This window comes from Corylus avellana, chromosome 3 (assembly GCF_965113065.1).
Source record: "Corylus avellana chromosome 3, dhCorAvel1.hap1.2, whole genome shotgun sequence".
Taxonomy (NCBI): domain Eukaryota; kingdom Viridiplantae; phylum Streptophyta; class Magnoliopsida; order Fagales; family Betulaceae; genus Corylus; species Corylus avellana.
Genome location: NC_142492.1, coordinates 19,689,796 through 19,708,206, shown reverse-complemented (window position 1 = coordinate 19,708,206; position 18,411 = coordinate 19,689,796). Strand labels below are relative to the sequence as shown.

Genomic DNA, 18,411 nt, shown 5'->3' with positions numbered 1-18,411 from the left:
ATTTTTGCCCATAGTAGAGTTGTCAGTTCATGGGGGCAAAGTTACAATGTGTTGTAGTTGATGGGAGCAAAGTGACAATGCATTGTAGTTGATGGGGGGAAAAGGTAATTACCCCTTAATTTTATGTTTTTTATTTGTTTTAAGGGGTAAATACACTTTACTGCCTGAACTATCCGCCCATTTGCACTTTTAACCCCAATGTTTAAAAGGTGACACTTTACCCCCCTAAAGTATATGACATTAACACTTGACCCCCATGAAGTACACTTGACACCCATGAAGTATTTGAATTGACGCTTTACCCTGAAAACTTAGTTACTTCGGGGGGATAAAGTGTCAAGTCAAAATACTTCAGGGGGGTAAAGTCTACTTCATGGGGGTCAAGTGTCAATGTCAGATACTTTGGGGGGTAAAGTGTCACTTTTTGAACATTGGGGTTAAAAATGCAAATGGGTGGAAAGTTGAGGGGGTAAAATGTATTTTTTTTCCTTGTTTTAATAGGTTTTCTATCCTCTGTTTGCAAGTTCGAGTCTGTGTTGCAGTAGTGTGATCAATCGTAGCTCCACTGTGATCAAGCGCACAGTCAGGTAATTGCGCACAGCAGGATGCTGGAGCACTCGTTCCAGAGGGATTGAGCACATCACTGGTATCGAGCGCAGGAACAACAAAACTCGAGTGCACATCTGTCAACAGCACTGAAGCTGCTGTAAGTTGAAAATTTTGATTTTCTATCGTTTTGTCTTCATGCACGGTCGTCGATCTAAGAAGTTAGCTATAATTCCATACGATCCAGAAATTGAACAGACCATTCGACAAAGGTGAAGAAACAACTCCGAAATAGAATTCGAAGTTGGGGAAAGGATGGAAGAAAAACATTTCGAGAATCCACCACTGGTGCGAAGACCTATGAAGAATTCCTTCATGCCCCAAATTCTCAACCAGCCATCTTGCATTGATTTCCAACCTATTGTGTAATGCAATTACAACTTATCTCCACATGTGCTTAATTTGGTTCCATGCTATAGAGGCACACCTTCTGAGAATCCAGACTTGCACATGAGGGATTTCTTTGATCTTTACAATACTCAGAATGTCCAGGGTTTAACCGCAAAAGGAATCAGGTTAATTCTTTTTCCTTTTTCCTTAAAAGATAATGCTAAACTCTTATTAAATTCTTTAGTTGAAGGTTCTATTCATAACTGGGATGAGATGGCCACAAAGTTCTTAAAGAAGTTCTTCCCAGCCCATAAGACAAGGAAATTGAGGAGGGAAATCTAGACCTTCCAACAAAAGGATGGGGACCTTTTCTTCGAGGCATGGGAGCACTTTAATGAGCTACTTCTCAAATGCCCACATCAAAACATATGTCAAGACGATCAAGTACAAGCCTTCTATGAGGGTTTAAATGATTCTAACAAAAATCTTGTAGATTTAGCTTGTGGTGGCATGTTGATAGAGAAAACTAGTGATGAAGCCATGGAACTCTTCGAGACCGTAAGCGAGAAAAATGAACAATTCTTATCCAGAGGGAGACAAGAACCTGAAGGAAAGGGCATATATGAAGAAAGCACCAATGGTGGAATTCATACTCAAATGGCCACGATGGAGAGGAAGATGGATATGATAGTCAAAGCCATGACTACTCATAGGATTGCCCCTGTTCAACAAAGTGCACAAGTCGAGGTATATGCCCTATGTTCCCATCTTGACCACACCACTAAGACTTGTCCCAACTTTTGAATTGCATATTGTTGTGCAAATTTATTTAACTCGCAAGTGCACGAATCGATTGTAATTTAATGGATTGCAATTGCGAAGTCGTTCCCACGGAGAATTGTATTCTTGAAAGAGCAATTTAAATCTAAACTAATTAAATCCTAACCTAGTTCCAAAAAGGTTTTGAATTTTGATTTTTGAAATTAAAAGACAAACATAAACTAACTAAAATAAACTAAGAGATAAAATACTAAGGTTTGGGAATTCACACTCACCGAATCATAACAACATACTTCCATGTTTATTAATATTAATCTGAAGTTCTCACAATTACAATCTTAGATATGTTTTACTATGCTTCAATAGTTAATCAAAACCATCCAATGTATCCATTAATTGCACAAATCACAAAAGGAATCCAATTTCAATTAAATAATCAAATGTATCCGTAAATCACAAAAGATATCTAATCTTAATTGAAACACCAAATGTATCCGTAGAACAAATCACAAGGGATATCCAATTATTTAGGCAAATAAAATCAAGCAATCAATTACGTGAAATTATTTTAAATCATCAAGTCTATCCTTGAATCACAAAAGATATCAAAGAATAAATCCACACATTAAAAAGAAGTAAAACAATTGAAATATTAAACCCAATAAAATCAGATAAATAAAGACTTACTTGAAAGTATTGATGTTCTTCATTGGTGAGGCTTCATCCCAAACCTTAGTTGGTAATTTAGCTCTACATAAAAATAAAACCTAAATCTAAAGAAAACCTAAACTAAAAAGAGAAAAACTGTAGAATTTTGTTCTCTAGAATTCTCTATTTTCTTGAATGCAAAGAAGTCTATTTATAGACTTAGGAAAGTCCTAGAAGCCCTATTAAACCTAGATAATTCGGAGGTCTGTCTCCCAGTCAAAATAGAAGTCTGAAATCGGAATAGGATTCGTCTAGATTTGTGTCCTTTAATTGCGGGGCGATTTTGGCATAGTAACCGTCCGAATTAGGAAAATCCTATTTCACAACTAATTGTAGTATTTTGAGTTAGATTTCCAATGCCATTTAAATCACTTCAATTCGATATTTGAGCAGAAAGTTATGATTAAAATACTGAGACATGTGCAGAATCTGAATTTGAATCAAATCCGAAATTTTATCCAATCTAATCTTTAATTCAATATGATCTTTAATCCGATTTAACCATTTCTTGGATTTGGTTAGACTTAACCGCACCATCTAGGTCTTCTCAAAGTTTGATTTCTTCCAAACTTTGCATTTTTCCCTTTAAAGTTGTAGTTTTTCTTTATTGACCTACAAAACATTAAAAACACAAAACTAACACAAAATATTAATAACGACACCGCTAAAGGATTAAGTAATGTAAATAAATGAGTCCAAGTATGCAATATTTGGCACTTATCAAACACACCCAAACTTACATTTTGCTAGTCCCTTAGCAAAACAAAACGAAAAATATAATGAAAGCAAGAAACATAAATCCTCTTTCGTGGGAGAGACGATTGGATTTAGTATATGCTACAGGCCTTTTAAACCCCTAGGCATCCCTAGTGGACGAGTGAAGTCTCGTGAGGGCTTAACAGGAATGATACCCACAAACATTGTAGCACTATGTTGTTAACAAGAAAGAATTTTCACATAAACCATGGTTCTTATTCATGAGCAAGCTTAAAAAGACAAACACCATCATTTCAATCAAGAGGAAATCCCGAATCAAATCACTCATAAATGGACAATTGAGACCTCATATGTTCTGAAAAGTGTAAAGTGTAATTAGCATACAATCATAAAGCTTTCTGTGACGTCCCACATCGCCTGGGTATGGAGATGAGGATGTGCTTAAATGTATACTACACCCTTAATGACAACAACGCGTTTTAAAGCCGTGATGATCATGATCCCATCAGAACTCTGCAGTTAAGCATGCTTCTGCTGAAGTAGTACTAGGATGGGTGACCACCCTGGGAAGTCTGGTTCGAGGGGAGCCAAAAGCGGACAATATTGTGTGTCATTGGGGTGGGATGTTACACTTTCAGTTTAAACTCAAGACAAGTTCCATAAAATTTGTAAGAATCTCTAACAGATGAAACAACCAAGGCAAGATATGTATTTTTATTTTTTTTGCAGGCACTGCAATGTCTAACTCACTTAAGCTTTCTAATTGACCCATGTAACAAGTGTTAAGCCAATGACTCCCAAGCCAGGTGTCTTTAGGGCACTAGATGTAAAACATCCCTAAGAGCTTATTAACTTAAGTCAAAAAGGCTACGAAGTCAGATTACCCATATCATAAATCAACACTGAACTTCACATCTTTTGACTCGAACACTCAATGCTTAATGAGGCAAGAGGTCCGATTACTTAGCGGAAAACTCAGCATGATCTTTATTTTCTTTTTCCTTCTCTTTTTTATTTATTTTTTTCTTTTATATATATATCTTGCAAGCCAATGGTTATTCATCAATAAGTCATCCAACAAATCTCAAAGAGAACAAGCTTAAGCTCAAACATCATACCTCACAGAAAACATGCTAATATGCTCATAAAAATTTATCTCAAAACAAGTGAAATCTCTTTTACCCAAAAATAAGTCAAAGGACTCAGACTCCAAATGACATAATGATGTGTTCATTGTTCAACCCTTTAAGCAAGATAATGAAATGCAAAGCACAGTCACAATTTAACTCAAACTTGACAAAAACATAGAATATATTTTTTTTTTTTTCAAATTTTTCAACACAAGAAGACAAATAAAAATAAACAAATAAGAACAAAAATGAACAGACAAAGTGTTTTTCCATACCCCCAAACTTGAATTATACATTGCCCTCAATGTGTAGTATAGAAATATATTACCAGAAGTAAGGAAACATCAAGGTGTGAAAAAGGGGCAGGGCATCCTCCAAACTCAAACACCAAAACACCTGTCATCAAAACTAACAACAATATTTTCAAAGAAACAAAACTTCAAAAGATTAATTGCTATTAGAAACAAAAACAAAAATAAAAACATGTAATGAAAGAGGAAAGAAAGAATTTTGTGGAGTGAAGTGCAGAAAATAAACTAGAGGAGAAAACTTTACAGCGCTTTCCCTGATCATGCGGATGTCCAACCAATCCCTTCCACCCCTTCTTCTTCAAAACTGCATATCCCTCTGGAAGGATATTTCGCCATCTTATGTGGAATTGCTTGCTTTGAAGGATCTTCTTAGGAAAGTGGTTCCTAAATTTGTGTGCTTGTGTGCACAAGTCCTTGAGTATCTTGACATAAGATGGCTCTTTGAGACATTCAGACGATGAAGCATTGGGCTCTTGATGTGTTTCAAGAGGGACAGTGATGCAGGCAGGAGCTTCAGTACTCACTTCCATGTCACTTGGTAGATCAGGATCTGTTGGTGGCTCACTGTTCTCATGGTGCTCAATTTGCTCAACTTGTTCAACTTTTTCTTCCTCCTCAATGTTATCAACAATTTTCTCACTCTCAAGTGTGCTGGTGACTTGAGCATGCTCAACTTGCTCTGCGTGCTCCTCTTTGTTATCCATAATTTCCTCTTTGTTATCCTCCTCAATGTATCCATAGAACAAATCACAAGGGATATCCAATTATTTAGGCAAATAAAATCAAGCAATCAATTATGTGAAATTATCTTAAATCATCAAGTGTATCCTTGAATCACAAAAGATATCCAAGAATCACTCCACACATTAAAAAGAAGTAAAACAATTGAAATATTAAACCCAATAAAATCAGATAAATAAAGGCTTACATGAAAGTATTGATGTTATTCATCAGTGAGGCTTCATCCCAAACCTTAGTTGGGAATTTAGCTCCACATAAAAATAAAACCTAAATCTAAAGAAAACCTAAACTAAAAAGAGAAAAATTGTAGAATTTTGCTCTCTGGAATTTTCTATTTTCTTGAATGCAAAGAAGTCTATTTATAGGCTTAGGAAAGTCCTAGAAGCCCTATCAAACCTAGATAATTTGGAGGTCTGTCTCCTAGTCAAAATAGAAGTCTGAAATCGGAATAGGATTCGTCCAGATTTATGTCTTTTAATTACATATAGGGCGATTTTGGCATAGTAACCTTCCAAATTAGGAAAATCCTATTTCACAACGAATTGTATTATTTTGAGTTAGCTTTCCAATGCCATTTAAATCACTTCAATTTGGTATTTGAACATAAAGTTATGGTTAAAATACTGAGACATGTGCAGAATCTGAATTTGAATCAAATCCGAAATTTTATCCAATCTGATCTTTAATTCAATGTGATCTTTAATCCGATTTAACCCTTTCTTGGATTTTGGTTAGACTTAACCACATCATCTAGGTCTTCTCAAAGTTTGCTTTATTTCAAACTTTGCATTTTTCCCTTTAAAGCTGTAGTTTTTCTTTATTGACCTACAAAACATTTAAAACACAAAATATTAAATAACGACACTGCTAAAGGATTAACGAATGTAAATAAAGGAGTGCAAGTATTCAATATTTGGCACTTATCACATATCAGGAGCCAGAAAAGAATGACCTTGAAGATGCCATGATCTAGTTCTTGACTGCGCAGCAGTAGACAAATGCTAAGACTTGGCCAAAGAGCTAAGCGAAGGAGAGAGGGACGAAATTCTGGCGTAAACAATACCTAGTCCAAGAGGTCATGACCAACTAAAGGCTGTAACAACCCTGAGAAGTGGTAAGAGTGTTGATAACAAGGTTTGAATTGGTGAGACAATATAAGAATCTCCAGCTGAAGCCACAACTTCCAAGGCAAGTGAAAAGGCTGAAGCCACAACCTCCAAGTTAATTGAAAAGGAGAAGGTGAATGCACCACCCTTCTCTCAGAGGTTAGTAAAACCAAAGAAAGAAAAGCATCTTTTGGGTATTTTTGAAAACTTTGAGAAAAGTTGAAATAAACATTCCTTTATTAGATGCAATTCAGCAAATTCCTGCTTATGCTAAATTTTTAAAGGACTATTGCACTAGTAAAATGAAGTTTCAGGATCATGAAAAAGTGCTTTTAACAGAAGAGGTAAGCGCGGTGTTGTTGAGAAAGTTGCCACAAAAGTTGAAAGATCCAGGCAGTTTCACTATTCCTTGCAAAATAGGTGATCAGTTGTTTGAGCGTGCATTATTGGATCTAGGAGCAGGTATCAACCTAATGCTATACACTGTGTATGTAGCATTGGGTTGGGGGAGCTGCAACCCACCTAGATCACTTTACAACTGGCAAATAGAAGCATTAGAAGACCGAGAGGTATCTTGGAGGATGTCCTGGTTATGGTAAATCAATTTATCTTACCTGCTGATTTCATTGTTTTAGATATGGAAGAATCCACTATGCTTTTGCCCTTGCCTATTATCTTAGGAAGACCCTTTATGAGAACTGCAGATACAAAATTTTGTGTGAAAAAGGGTTCTGTGAGTATGAAGGTAAATGGGGAGAAAATAGAGTTCAAAATTTTTGATACATTGAAATTACCCCAAGATAATCTTGATTGTTTCAGTGTCTGTTTAATCCAAGGTGCTATTGAGAAAATTTTTCAGGTCCATCATATTGATCCATTGGAGGCCACTCTCACTCACAGTTTCACAAGGAAAGTGTAACACCTGAGTCCCATATCGGGAAAATAGGAAGAAGCCCACATTGAGTGGGTGGTTTGTAAAGATAGTCATGGGTGCTAAGTCCCACATTGCCTAGTTACTAGGTGAAAGTGGGCTTTATAATGAATTCTATGGAAACTTCAAATTGATTAGTCCTTTTGGGGTAATAACATAGATGTGGCTAGCGTTTCTCTTTGGGTCGTTACAAGTGGTATCAGAGCCACTTAGTAATGCCAAGCCATGTGGTACTGGAGTACTACATGACGTGGCCCTGACGAGGACGTCAGGAATTTAAGAGGGAGAGTTTGTAACACCCAGATCCCATATTAGGAAAATAAGAAGAAACCCACATAGAGTAGGTGGTTTATAAAGATAGTCATGGGTGCTAAGTCTCACATTGCCTAGTCACTAGGTGAAACTAGGCTTTATAATGAATTCTAAGGAAGCTCCAAATTGACTAGTCCTTTTGGGTTAATAGCGCAAATGTGGCTAGCGCTTTTCTTTGAGTCGTTACAAAAAGACATTGAGCTAGATTTTAAGGATGTTACTAATGACATCGTTGAAACTGTGCACTTCCTTGAGGCCTCGTCACCACATCCAAGTAAGTACAGAACCCCTTTTGAGACTCTTATACCAAACATAACTACTCTTGTTCCCTTTATTATTGATGCAGATTGGATAACAGTCATGGCATCTGGTACTGCAATCGAGCGCACGCGGAACCATTATTTTATTTCTTGCGTTTTAATTCGGTTAAACCGACTTTATGTTGCTATTTTACTAGGGTTAGAGTTTGTGGAGTCTTTATTTCGTTATTTTATTAGTTTTAGGGTTTGGGGGGTATTTATGTTATATTTTATTAGGTTTAGGAGTCTTTGGGCTATAAATACATGCTTATATAGCCTTTAGTTTATCAGTTTATGTTGAGTATTGATTTTTATTAATGAGAATTACTTAGAATTGAGTTTATTCCTCTATTTTCCTTCAAAACCTACAGAGTATCTAGTTTTGTCAAGAAGATTTCTTAGATCATTGATAGAACCAAGATCTAGAAGTATTTATCTGCTACTTATTGATGTTCTTCATTGCAGCCAACTATGTCACACTGCATCAGTTGCTATCAGAGCTCAATTACTTTCCATGAATGGGGAGGAGTGTCCGTTGTGTAGACATGAACGAAGTGCACGTGCGCACAGAGGTAGCAAGTAAGGAGCAACCGGCGATTCGTTTGCGGCACATGGAGGAGAGATTTGGTGGTCTAACCGTGCGGAAGAAGGGGCGTGCGCGCACCTAACACGGGGTCCCTACCGATCACTTGGCCGGCATGGATGATTCGAGCGTTTGTCGTCGTGAACTAAGACTGCGGTATACGGGGGCGGAAGATAAATTTATCATTGAGGGTGAACCTATCAATCCTTATGTGAGGTGCAGAGTGTGGAAAGAATTTCCAACAGCACAAGCCCATGCTATATCATAGGACGTAGGTGTCAAGCTCAACACCCAAAAAGAAAAGATAGAAAAGTCCGGAAAAAAGAGGGTGCCTAGGGAGGCGGCGGAGATGACGAATCAATCGGTGATTCGTTAGCAACGCATGAAGGATGATGTGGAGATATTGCGAAAGCAAATAGTGGCCTTCAAAACCCGAGTTAACAACATGGGTGGCCCTAGGACCCAAGCACCAGTCTTAGAGTTGAAGCAGCTGCCTACACATTTGAAAACATTTGAAATATGCCTACCTAGGAGAAAATCAGACACTGCATATGATAATTGCTGCAGAATTGAGTTTGGGAGAAAAGGAGAAGCTGTTAAGAGTTCTCAGAGATCATAAAACTGCATTAGGGTGGATTATTGCTGACATCAAAGGCATAAGCCCAGCCAAATGCATGCATCAAATTCTCCTTGAGGATGAAGCAAAGCCAACCAGGGATGCACAAAGAAGACTTAACTCACACAAGAAGGAGGTGGTCAAGGTTGAAGTTCTAAAATTGCTAGATGTTGGCATTATCTATCCCATCTCAGACAGCAAATGGGTAAGTCCGATTCAAGTAGTACCGGAAAAGAGCGGGATCACAGTGGTGAAAAATGAAGAGGATAAGCTGGTACCTACAAGAATGACTGTTGTGCAAAAATCTACCTAAATTAATAGGTAAATAATTGTACGTTTTACCTGCAAGTGCACAAGGTCAACATGGTAGTATAAGGTGCAAGTACAGGATCATTCCCACGAGGATTGCTGAATTTATGTTTAAAAATAGATTCCTTAAGCAAAAGCAAAATAAAATTGATTGTTGATGTGATGATAACAAAGGGTAGGGCTTTGATATCCACCACTAATTATATTAAACTAGTGTTTCAATATGCCAATGCTTTGATCAAGTTATGCATATTTAATGTTTTCCAACCTAAGGGCATAGATGTATACTCCATAAGCTATTGATTTCCCTAAGCGACGAGTTAGGCATGAGTGTATACTCTAACTCTTTTCTTTCCTAAAGGATTTAGCATGGTATATACTAAGTTGTTCTTTAGAAAAGCATATGTTCTATGGAAATCGACAAACAAACGGGGCCTAGGGCATGGGTGTATACTCCCGATTCCCCATGTTGATTAACCCAAGAATCGCGGTGTGGATTCTTTTGTTACTTAAGTTAAATCCAGGACTTGGTCATCCAAATTGATCTAACTAACAAGTCCATACCACATGCACATGTTGATCAGGCATACACATATGAGGAATTCATGCAAGCAGGTATTAATCAAGTTAAATAGCACAACATGATCATCACAAGGCGCCAATATTGAAATATTAATTTAACATAACTAGGACTTCAATCTAGCCCTACTAAGTAAATTAGCTACACATAGAGTTAATGTTAAACATCTTCATAAAATAAAAGAAAAGAAAGGAAAGAATAAACCCGAGACTTGACTTGAGAGCTCCTATTCTTCTCCCTTCTCCAAGCCTACTTATTCTAAAGGCTTAGGAGTCTATTTATAGGTTTTAGAAGTCCTTGGAAAAGTAGTAAACCCTAGGGTTTTCATACGGTTTCAATCCTATTACAATTTGGAGTTTGAAAAACCCTAATATGGAAATAGGGACATTATAGCCGCCACTTGGATTGCCTCCTGTGCACGGGTGCGCTCGATCGCTGGTCTATGATCGATCATTCTTTTGGCTTGCGCTCGATCGCTCCTGGCCTGGCTCGTGTGGCATCTTCTCTGGTATTACACTCGATCGCAGGTACCCTGCGATTGATCGCAGTACCAGGGAGCTCCAATTTTTCCATCTTCTCTTTTTGAGCCTAAATCACCCAGTTTTACTTCACTTTCTTCCAAAAGCCTGTAAAAACATCAAAAACACAAAAAGGAATTAAATTGGCCTAATTAACTACAACCAAAGGATTAAAACATGTAAGATAAGGGCTGAAAATATGAATATTCTAGCACTTATCAATGACCACAGGGTGGAGAGTATGTATTGACTACCAAAGGCTCAACAAGGTAACACAAAAGGACCTTTTTCCTTGGCCCTTTATTGACCACATGCTAGAGAGGTTGGCCAGTCATAAGTATTACTGCTTCCTGGATGGGTACAGTGGCTACAATCAAATTGCAATAGCATATGAGGATCAAGAAAAGACCACCTTCACATGTCCTTTTGGCACATTTGCCTACAAAAGAATGCCATTTGGATTATGCAATGCACCAGCCACATTTCAAAGATGCATGATGAGCATTTTCTTGGATATGGTGGAGAAGTTCATTGAGGTATTTATGGGCGAATTTAGTGTCTTTGGCTCTAACTTCGATGAATGTCTTAACCATCTGCAACTTGTCCGTAAGAGGTGTGAAGACTGCAAGTTGGTACTTAACTGGGAAACGTGCCACTTCATCGTACAACATGGTATCGTACTGGGTCATGTTATTTCCAGCTAAGGCATTGAGGTGGATAAAGCAAAAGTTGACATCATTTCCAAACTTCCCCCTTCTATGACAGTGAGGGGTGTGAGAAGTTTTCTGGGGCATGCTGGGCTTTATAGAAGATTCATCAAAGATTTCTCCAAGATTTCTAGACCCCTCTATGGACTATTGGCCAAAGATGTCAAATTTTTATGGACTGATGAGTGCATGAATGATTTTAACATATTAAAAAAGTTGCTCACATCTGCACCAATAATGATGGCACCGGATTGGAACCTCCCGTTCAAACTTATGTGTGACGCAAGCGACTTCGCCTTGGGAGCTATTTTGGATCAGTGAGTTGATAAGGTACCTCATGCCATCTATTATGCTTCTAGGGCATTAAATGATACTCAATTGAATTATTCCACCACTGAAAATGAGTTGTTGGCCGTCATCTTTGCATTGGAAAAGTTTAGGTCATATTTGATTGGATCCAAAGTCATCATCTTCACTGATCATGCTACTCTAAGGTACCTCTTTTCAAATGGGTCTTACTGCTGCAAGAATTTGACCTAGAAATCAAAGACAAGAAAGGAAGTGAAAATGTGGTTGTAGATCATTTGTCCAGGCTGCTTGATAAAGAAGAAGGCAATGAGGTTCCCTTGGGTGAACAATTTCCTAACAAGCAATTATTTACCGTCTATGTCCACACACCTTGGTATGCTGACATTGTGAACTACATCACTACAAGGGTCTTTCCTCCAGGCATGTCCAGTCAAGAGAAGAAGAGATTGATGTCCATATCTCAACAATACCATTAGGATGAACCCTATCTATTCAAATCCTGCTCAGATCAAATCATCTGGAGATGTGTACTAGAGGAAGAGCATATCAACATCCTACAACATTGCCATCAGTTTGCATGCGGCAGACATTTTAGAGCCAAGAAAACAGCACTCAAGGTACTACTTACAATCTGGATTCTTTTGGCCTCATATATTTAAAGATGCTATTGGGTTTTGCAATGCCTGTGATAAATGCCAAAGGACCAAGAACATCTCTTCTAGAACTAAAATTCCATTACAAAACATTAAGAAGTCGAACTTTTTGATGTTTGGGGTATTGATTTTATGGGCCCATTTCCTAATTCATTCAGGTATTTATATATTCTTGTGGGTGTAGATTATGTGTCCAAATGGGTCGAGGCTATCCCCTCAAAGACTAATGATCATCAAGTTGTTGTCAAGTTTTTGTAGGAAAATATTTTCACTCAATTTGGAACACCAAGAGCAATCATAAGTGATGGAGGAAGCCATTTTAATAATCAAGCTTTTGCTTCTTTGATAAAGAAGTATGGGATCACACATAAGGTGGGCACACTCTATCATCCCCAGACAAGTGGACAAGTGGAGATCTATAATTGAGAAATCAAGAACATCCTAGAGAAGACGATGCGCACTAACAGAAAGGATGGTCCCTGAGATTGAATGATGCACTATGGGCCTATCGAATTGCTTACAAGACTCCCATTGGCATGCCGCCATATTGGGTAGTCTTTGTGGGAAGGTTTGTCACCTACCAGTGTAGTTGGAGCATCGAGCATACTGGGCCATAAAGCAATTCAATTTCAATATGAAGCAAGAGGGTGAAAAACAGAAACTTCAACTGGTTGAGCTAGAAGAATTAAGGCAGGATGCCTATGAAAATGCCAGGCTGTACAAGGAAAGGACTAAGGCGTATCATGACAAGCAACTTTTCAGAAAAGAATTTCATGTAGGACAAAAAGTATTGTTGTACAATTCAAGGTTTAGACTTTTTCCTGGTAAGCTCATGTCTCAGTCGTATGGCCCATACACTATCACTAGAGTGTTTCCTCATGGAGCATTGGAGGTTCATAACCCAAAAGAAAATCAAACATTCAAGGTTAATGGACACAGAGCAAAGCCCTATTTGGAGATGGACTTTGAACCAAGAGATGAGGACATGGCACTCCAGTCTGTCCAATATGCAGGATTATCGAGAGCGCTTGAGTCACAGTCTGAGGAACTCAAGCGTATCTCCCCAGAATAGTGGTACTGAGGCCACTTCAATTTAGCTGAAGACGTTAAACTTAGCGCTTAAGGGGAGACAACCCCATATCATATCCTTTTTTTTTTTTTTTTTCATTTCATTTTTTTTTTCTATTGTTTATTTTTATTTCTTGTTGTTTTTCTTTTTTTTAGTAGTTGTTTTTCAAGGATAAGTGTGCTTGCATTCAAGTTTAGGGGTATGCTATGAGCCATACCTGTTCCAGTCAAATCCTCATCTCCTTGGTAAGATCTTTCCATGTTATTTACACATTGAGGGCAATGTGTAATTTAAGTTTGGGGGTATGGGAGACAATTTACACACAATTTTGTCCCTATTTTTTAAATTTTTGAAAAATGTTCATGTTTGTCTTGAGATTTTGGTTTATCTAAAAAATTGTGATTTGATTTTCATTGGTGAGCTTAAAATTTTGAACACATGATCTAATGATTTAATTTCTAAGTTTGGCTACTTACTTTAGGCAATTGAGAATTCACCTGTTTGATTTGATTTGACACAAGCACACTAGCATATCATTTGTGAGGTATTACATGTGAGCCTGATGTTTATGTTTCTATGTCTTGGGTGGAGCCGGGTGACTTGTTGGATGACACTTTGGCATGAGTTTGAAAAAAAAAAAAAAAGGAAAAAAAGTTGATCGTTTTAAGCTTTTCACTAAGTAACTAGACCTCTTGCCTCATTAAGCAATGAGTGTTCACATCAAAAGGTGAAATTTTTGATTTGGTTAATGTCATGGCTAGTTTGATTCCGTAGTCTTTTTGACTCGAGTTAGTAAGTCCTTAGGGGTGTTTTTACACCTAGTGCCCTAAGACCATCTGGGTTGGGATGCATTGGCCTAGCACTCATTACATTGGTCAATTATAAAGCTTAAAGGAACCAAACAATGCACAACTTGACCAAAAAGAATAAAGAAAAAAGAAATAATCCTAATTTATGCCATAGTTATTCATTTTAATGGGGATCCCAGTGAACTTTGAAATATTGAGACATTGCACATTGGAAATAATTGGAAGCCTTATATTTATGTGCTACTTCACCTTACACTATTTTGAACTTATGATGCCTTAGCCTGTCTTTTGTAAGTGGTCAGACTTTAAAATTTTGATTCATTGCGAAGATGGAGTTTACATTTTTAAGCTTGCTAATGAATGAAAATCATGGTTTTGAGTGATACTTTAATCTTTTGGATAACATGAATGATAAGTGCTAAAATATTCATATTTTCAGCCCTTAACTTGCATGTTTTTATCCTTTGGTTTTGATTAATTAGGTCATTTTAATTCCTTTTTGTGTTTTTCCATACTTTTGTAGGCTTTTGGAAGAAAATGAAGTAAATTTAGATGATTTGGGCTCAAAAGAGAGAAGATGAAAAATTGGGAGCTCTCTGACACTGCGATCGATCACAGGGTACCTGCGATCGAGCGCAATACCCGAGAAGACAAAGCACAATCCAGGTCAGGAGCGATCGAGTGCATGACAGAAGAAGGATCGATCGCAGACCTACGATCGAGAGCACACGGGTTGCAATCGATCGCACCTGTGCACAGGAGACATATCAAGTGGCGGCCAGATTGTCATTCTTTCCATATTAGGGTTTTCCAACTCCCAATTGTAATAGGTTTTGAAACCCTACGAAATCCCTAGGTTTACTACTTTGTTTACGAAATCATGATTTTGAGTGATACTTTAATCTTTTGTGTAGCTAATTTAATTAGTAGGGCTAGATTGAAGCCCTAGTTATGTTTATTTAGTATTTCAATATTGGCACCCTTGTGATGATCTTGTTGTGCTATTTAACTTGATTGATGCCTACTTACATGAATTCCTCATATGTGTGTGCCTAATCAACATATGCATGTGGTATGGACTAGTTAGTTAAATCAATTTGGATGGCCGAGTCCTGGGTTTAACATAATTAGCAAAAGAATCCACACTGCGATTTTTGGGTTAATCAACATGGGGAACCGGGAGTATATGCCATGTCCTATGCCTCATGTGTTTGTCGATTTTCATAGAACATATGCTTTCCTAAGGAACAACTTAGTATACATCATGCTAAATCCCCTAGAAAAGAAAAGAGTTAGGGTATACGCCATGCCTAACTCGTTGCTTAGGGAAATCTATAGCCTTAGGAGTATATGCCATGCCCTTAGGTTGACAAACATTAGATATACATAACATGATCAAAGCATTGGCATATTGTTATATTAGCTAAATATAATTAGTGGTGAATATCAAAGCCCTACCTTTTATTCTCATCACTTAGACAATCAATCTTTGTTTTACTTATGAAATTTATTTTTAAACAAAAATTTAGCAATCCTCGTGGAAATGATCCTGTACTTGAACCATATACTACTATGTTGACCTTGTGCTCTTGCAGGTAAAACGTACAATTGTTTACCTATTAATTTAGGTAAATATTTTGCACATCAAGTTTTTGGCACTGTTGCCGGGGATTGAGGTGAATTTTGTTTAAAATTATTTTCCTTTAGTTGTGTTATTTAAATTTTCAATTTTTAATTTAGTTGTTAAAAAATAAAAATAAAAACATCAAAAAGATTTTTTTGTTTTCCCTAATTCTGTTTTCTGTTTTAGGTTGCGGATTGACATTCTATGATTACGATCAATCGTCAGCCAAGTGCGATCGAGCGCACTGCGATCGAACGCACCAACCTTCGATTAGCGCAGTTCCAGGGAGCATCCGATCCAGCAACACTGAAGCTGCCTAATTGAAGAAGTAATTCAGTTGATGCAAGGTCGTTGATCTCAAGCCTCAACCGTTCTTCCTCTCGATCCTGAAATTGAGCGGACAATTCGACAATGACCTAGAGACAAAGAAGAAGAAGAAGAAATCGATATGGAAGACTTGCAAGAGAATCCAATTGGGCCAAGACCATTAGAGGCAGATCCACCACAGGTGAGGAGACCAATGAAGTAGGCATACGTTCCAGCAAACCTCCATCAACCCTCATGCATAGAATATCAACCATAGGTGGATGGCAGCTATTAAATCTCTCCTCAAATTCTTAATGCATTGACTCACTTCAGAGGCACAGCTACTGAGGATCCCAACTTGCATCTTAAAGAATTCTTCGATTTATGCAAGCTGCAGCATGTCCAAGGCCTAACTCCAGAGAGACTCAAGTTAGTTCTCTCCCTTTCTCTTTGAAAGATAATGCTAAACAGTGGTACAATTCCTTGCCTGCAGATTCTATCCATACTTGGGAAGAATTGACCACCATGTTCCTGAAGAGGTTTTTCCTAGCCTAGAAGACAAAACAACTTAAAAGGGAACTTCAAATGTTCCAATAGCGAGATGGAGATTTGTTCTTTTAGGCCTGGGATCACTTCAATTCCTTGCTTCTAAAGTGCCCACATCATAACATCCCTCAAGATGAGCAGGTACAAATTTTCTATGAAGGATTAGATGATACTAATAAAGGGATGGTTGATTCAGCTTGTGGAGGAACACTTAATGGAGAAGAGTAGTGAGGAAGTTGTGGAACTTTTTGAAACATTAAGTGAGCATTCACAGCAATTCTGTTCAAAAGGAAGGAGGGGAATCAAAAGCAAGGGCATGTATGAAGTAAACCTTAGTGGGGATAAACCAATCAGTTGGCTACTGTAGAAAAGAAGTTGGACATGATTGTCAAGGCCATGACTGCTCAGAAAATCTCGCCTCTGCAACAGGACACACCAATCCAGGTATGTGCTATTTGTTCCCATCTAGATCACACCACTGAGAAGTGTCCTTTATCTCCATATAGAGCTTGACGAAGACAACAAACCTTGTTTGTAGGCAGGGATAGTCCAGGAGGTGGCTGCATTTAGACTTCTTCACTTAAATCGCCATTAAGGAAGGCGTTTTTGACATCCATTTGACAAAATGACCAATGTCGAGAGGCTGCAACAGCTAGCAAAGCAAGAACAGAAGAGAGGGGAGCAACTAGAGCAAAAGTCTCCTTATAATCCACACCATACTCCTGAGTAAAACCTTTGGCCATAAGTCAAGCCTTGTACCTGTCCATAGTACCATTGAAACAAGTCTTGATTTTGTAAACTCACTTACACCCAACCACAAACTGTCCAGGAGGCAAGTCAACCAGATCCCATGTATTATTCTTGTGTAAAACATCAAGTTCCTCTTTCATCTCAGCCTGCCAAAGAGGGTTAGTGGAGGCCTCGCGAAAGGAGTGAGGCTCATGCAAGGTAGTTAAGTCATGAAAGCAATGAAAATCCTATAAATGGGATGGGAGAGATCTTACTCAGGGTGGATCGACGAAGGTCAGGTGGTGGAGTGCAGACCAAATCCTCAGATGGAACAGAGCCTGGGGACACAGGTGGAGCGGTGTCGAGAGTATCGAGGATGATTGCTCGCGCAAGGGAGACTCTGGCAAGACATTGTTGGTGGAGTTGGAGAAAGAGGAATCTTTAGAAGGGTAGTAAAGGGAGGAAATGATGGCATGCTGAAATTGTTGACTTCGTGGAATAGTCGATGTTCCCAAAAATCTACATGACGGGAGATGCGAAGATGACGAGACACAGGATCATAACACCGATAGCCCTTTTGTTCCACTCCATATCCAAGAAAACAACATAACTGAGAACAAGGCTCAATTTTGGTGTGCTCATGAGGTTGGAGTAAAACAAAATAGGCAAAACCAAAAACATGAAGATTACAAAGGGACAACCAAAAAATTCTCATGAGGAGTGCAATTATCCAGGATAGGGGTAGGCAACCTGTTGATCATGTAGACAGCCATGAGAGTGACTTCACCCCGAAATGGGGTAGCAACAGATGTGGAAGGGAGAAGAGCATGGACAATGTCTAAAATGTGCCTAAGTTTACATTCAACTCGACCATTTTGTTGTGAGGTGCCTGGACACGACAAGTGAGGAACAGTGCCATAATGTTTGAGGATGGCTTGAAAATCATGTTGAGTATATTCTAAAGCATTATCAGAACGAAAAGCTTTGATGGGTTTTGAAAATTGGGTTTCAACCATTTTGGTAAAAGTACGATAAATATCCAATAATTCATAACGAGATTTCATTAAAAACACCCAAGTGTA

At 38.1% G+C, this 18,411-nt stretch overlaps 1 non-coding gene across 1 annotated transcript; it reads right to left on the bottom strand.

The window, feature by feature from the left end:
* Positions 1-1,257: 1,257 nt before the first annotated feature.
* LOC132176756 (small nucleolar RNA R71) lies at positions 1,258-1,364 on the bottom strand. The gene has a single exon (XR_009439609.2). It is a non-coding gene; the product is annotated as a small nucleolar RNA R71 (small nucleolar RNA).
* Positions 1,365-18,411: the final 17,047 nt, after the last annotated feature.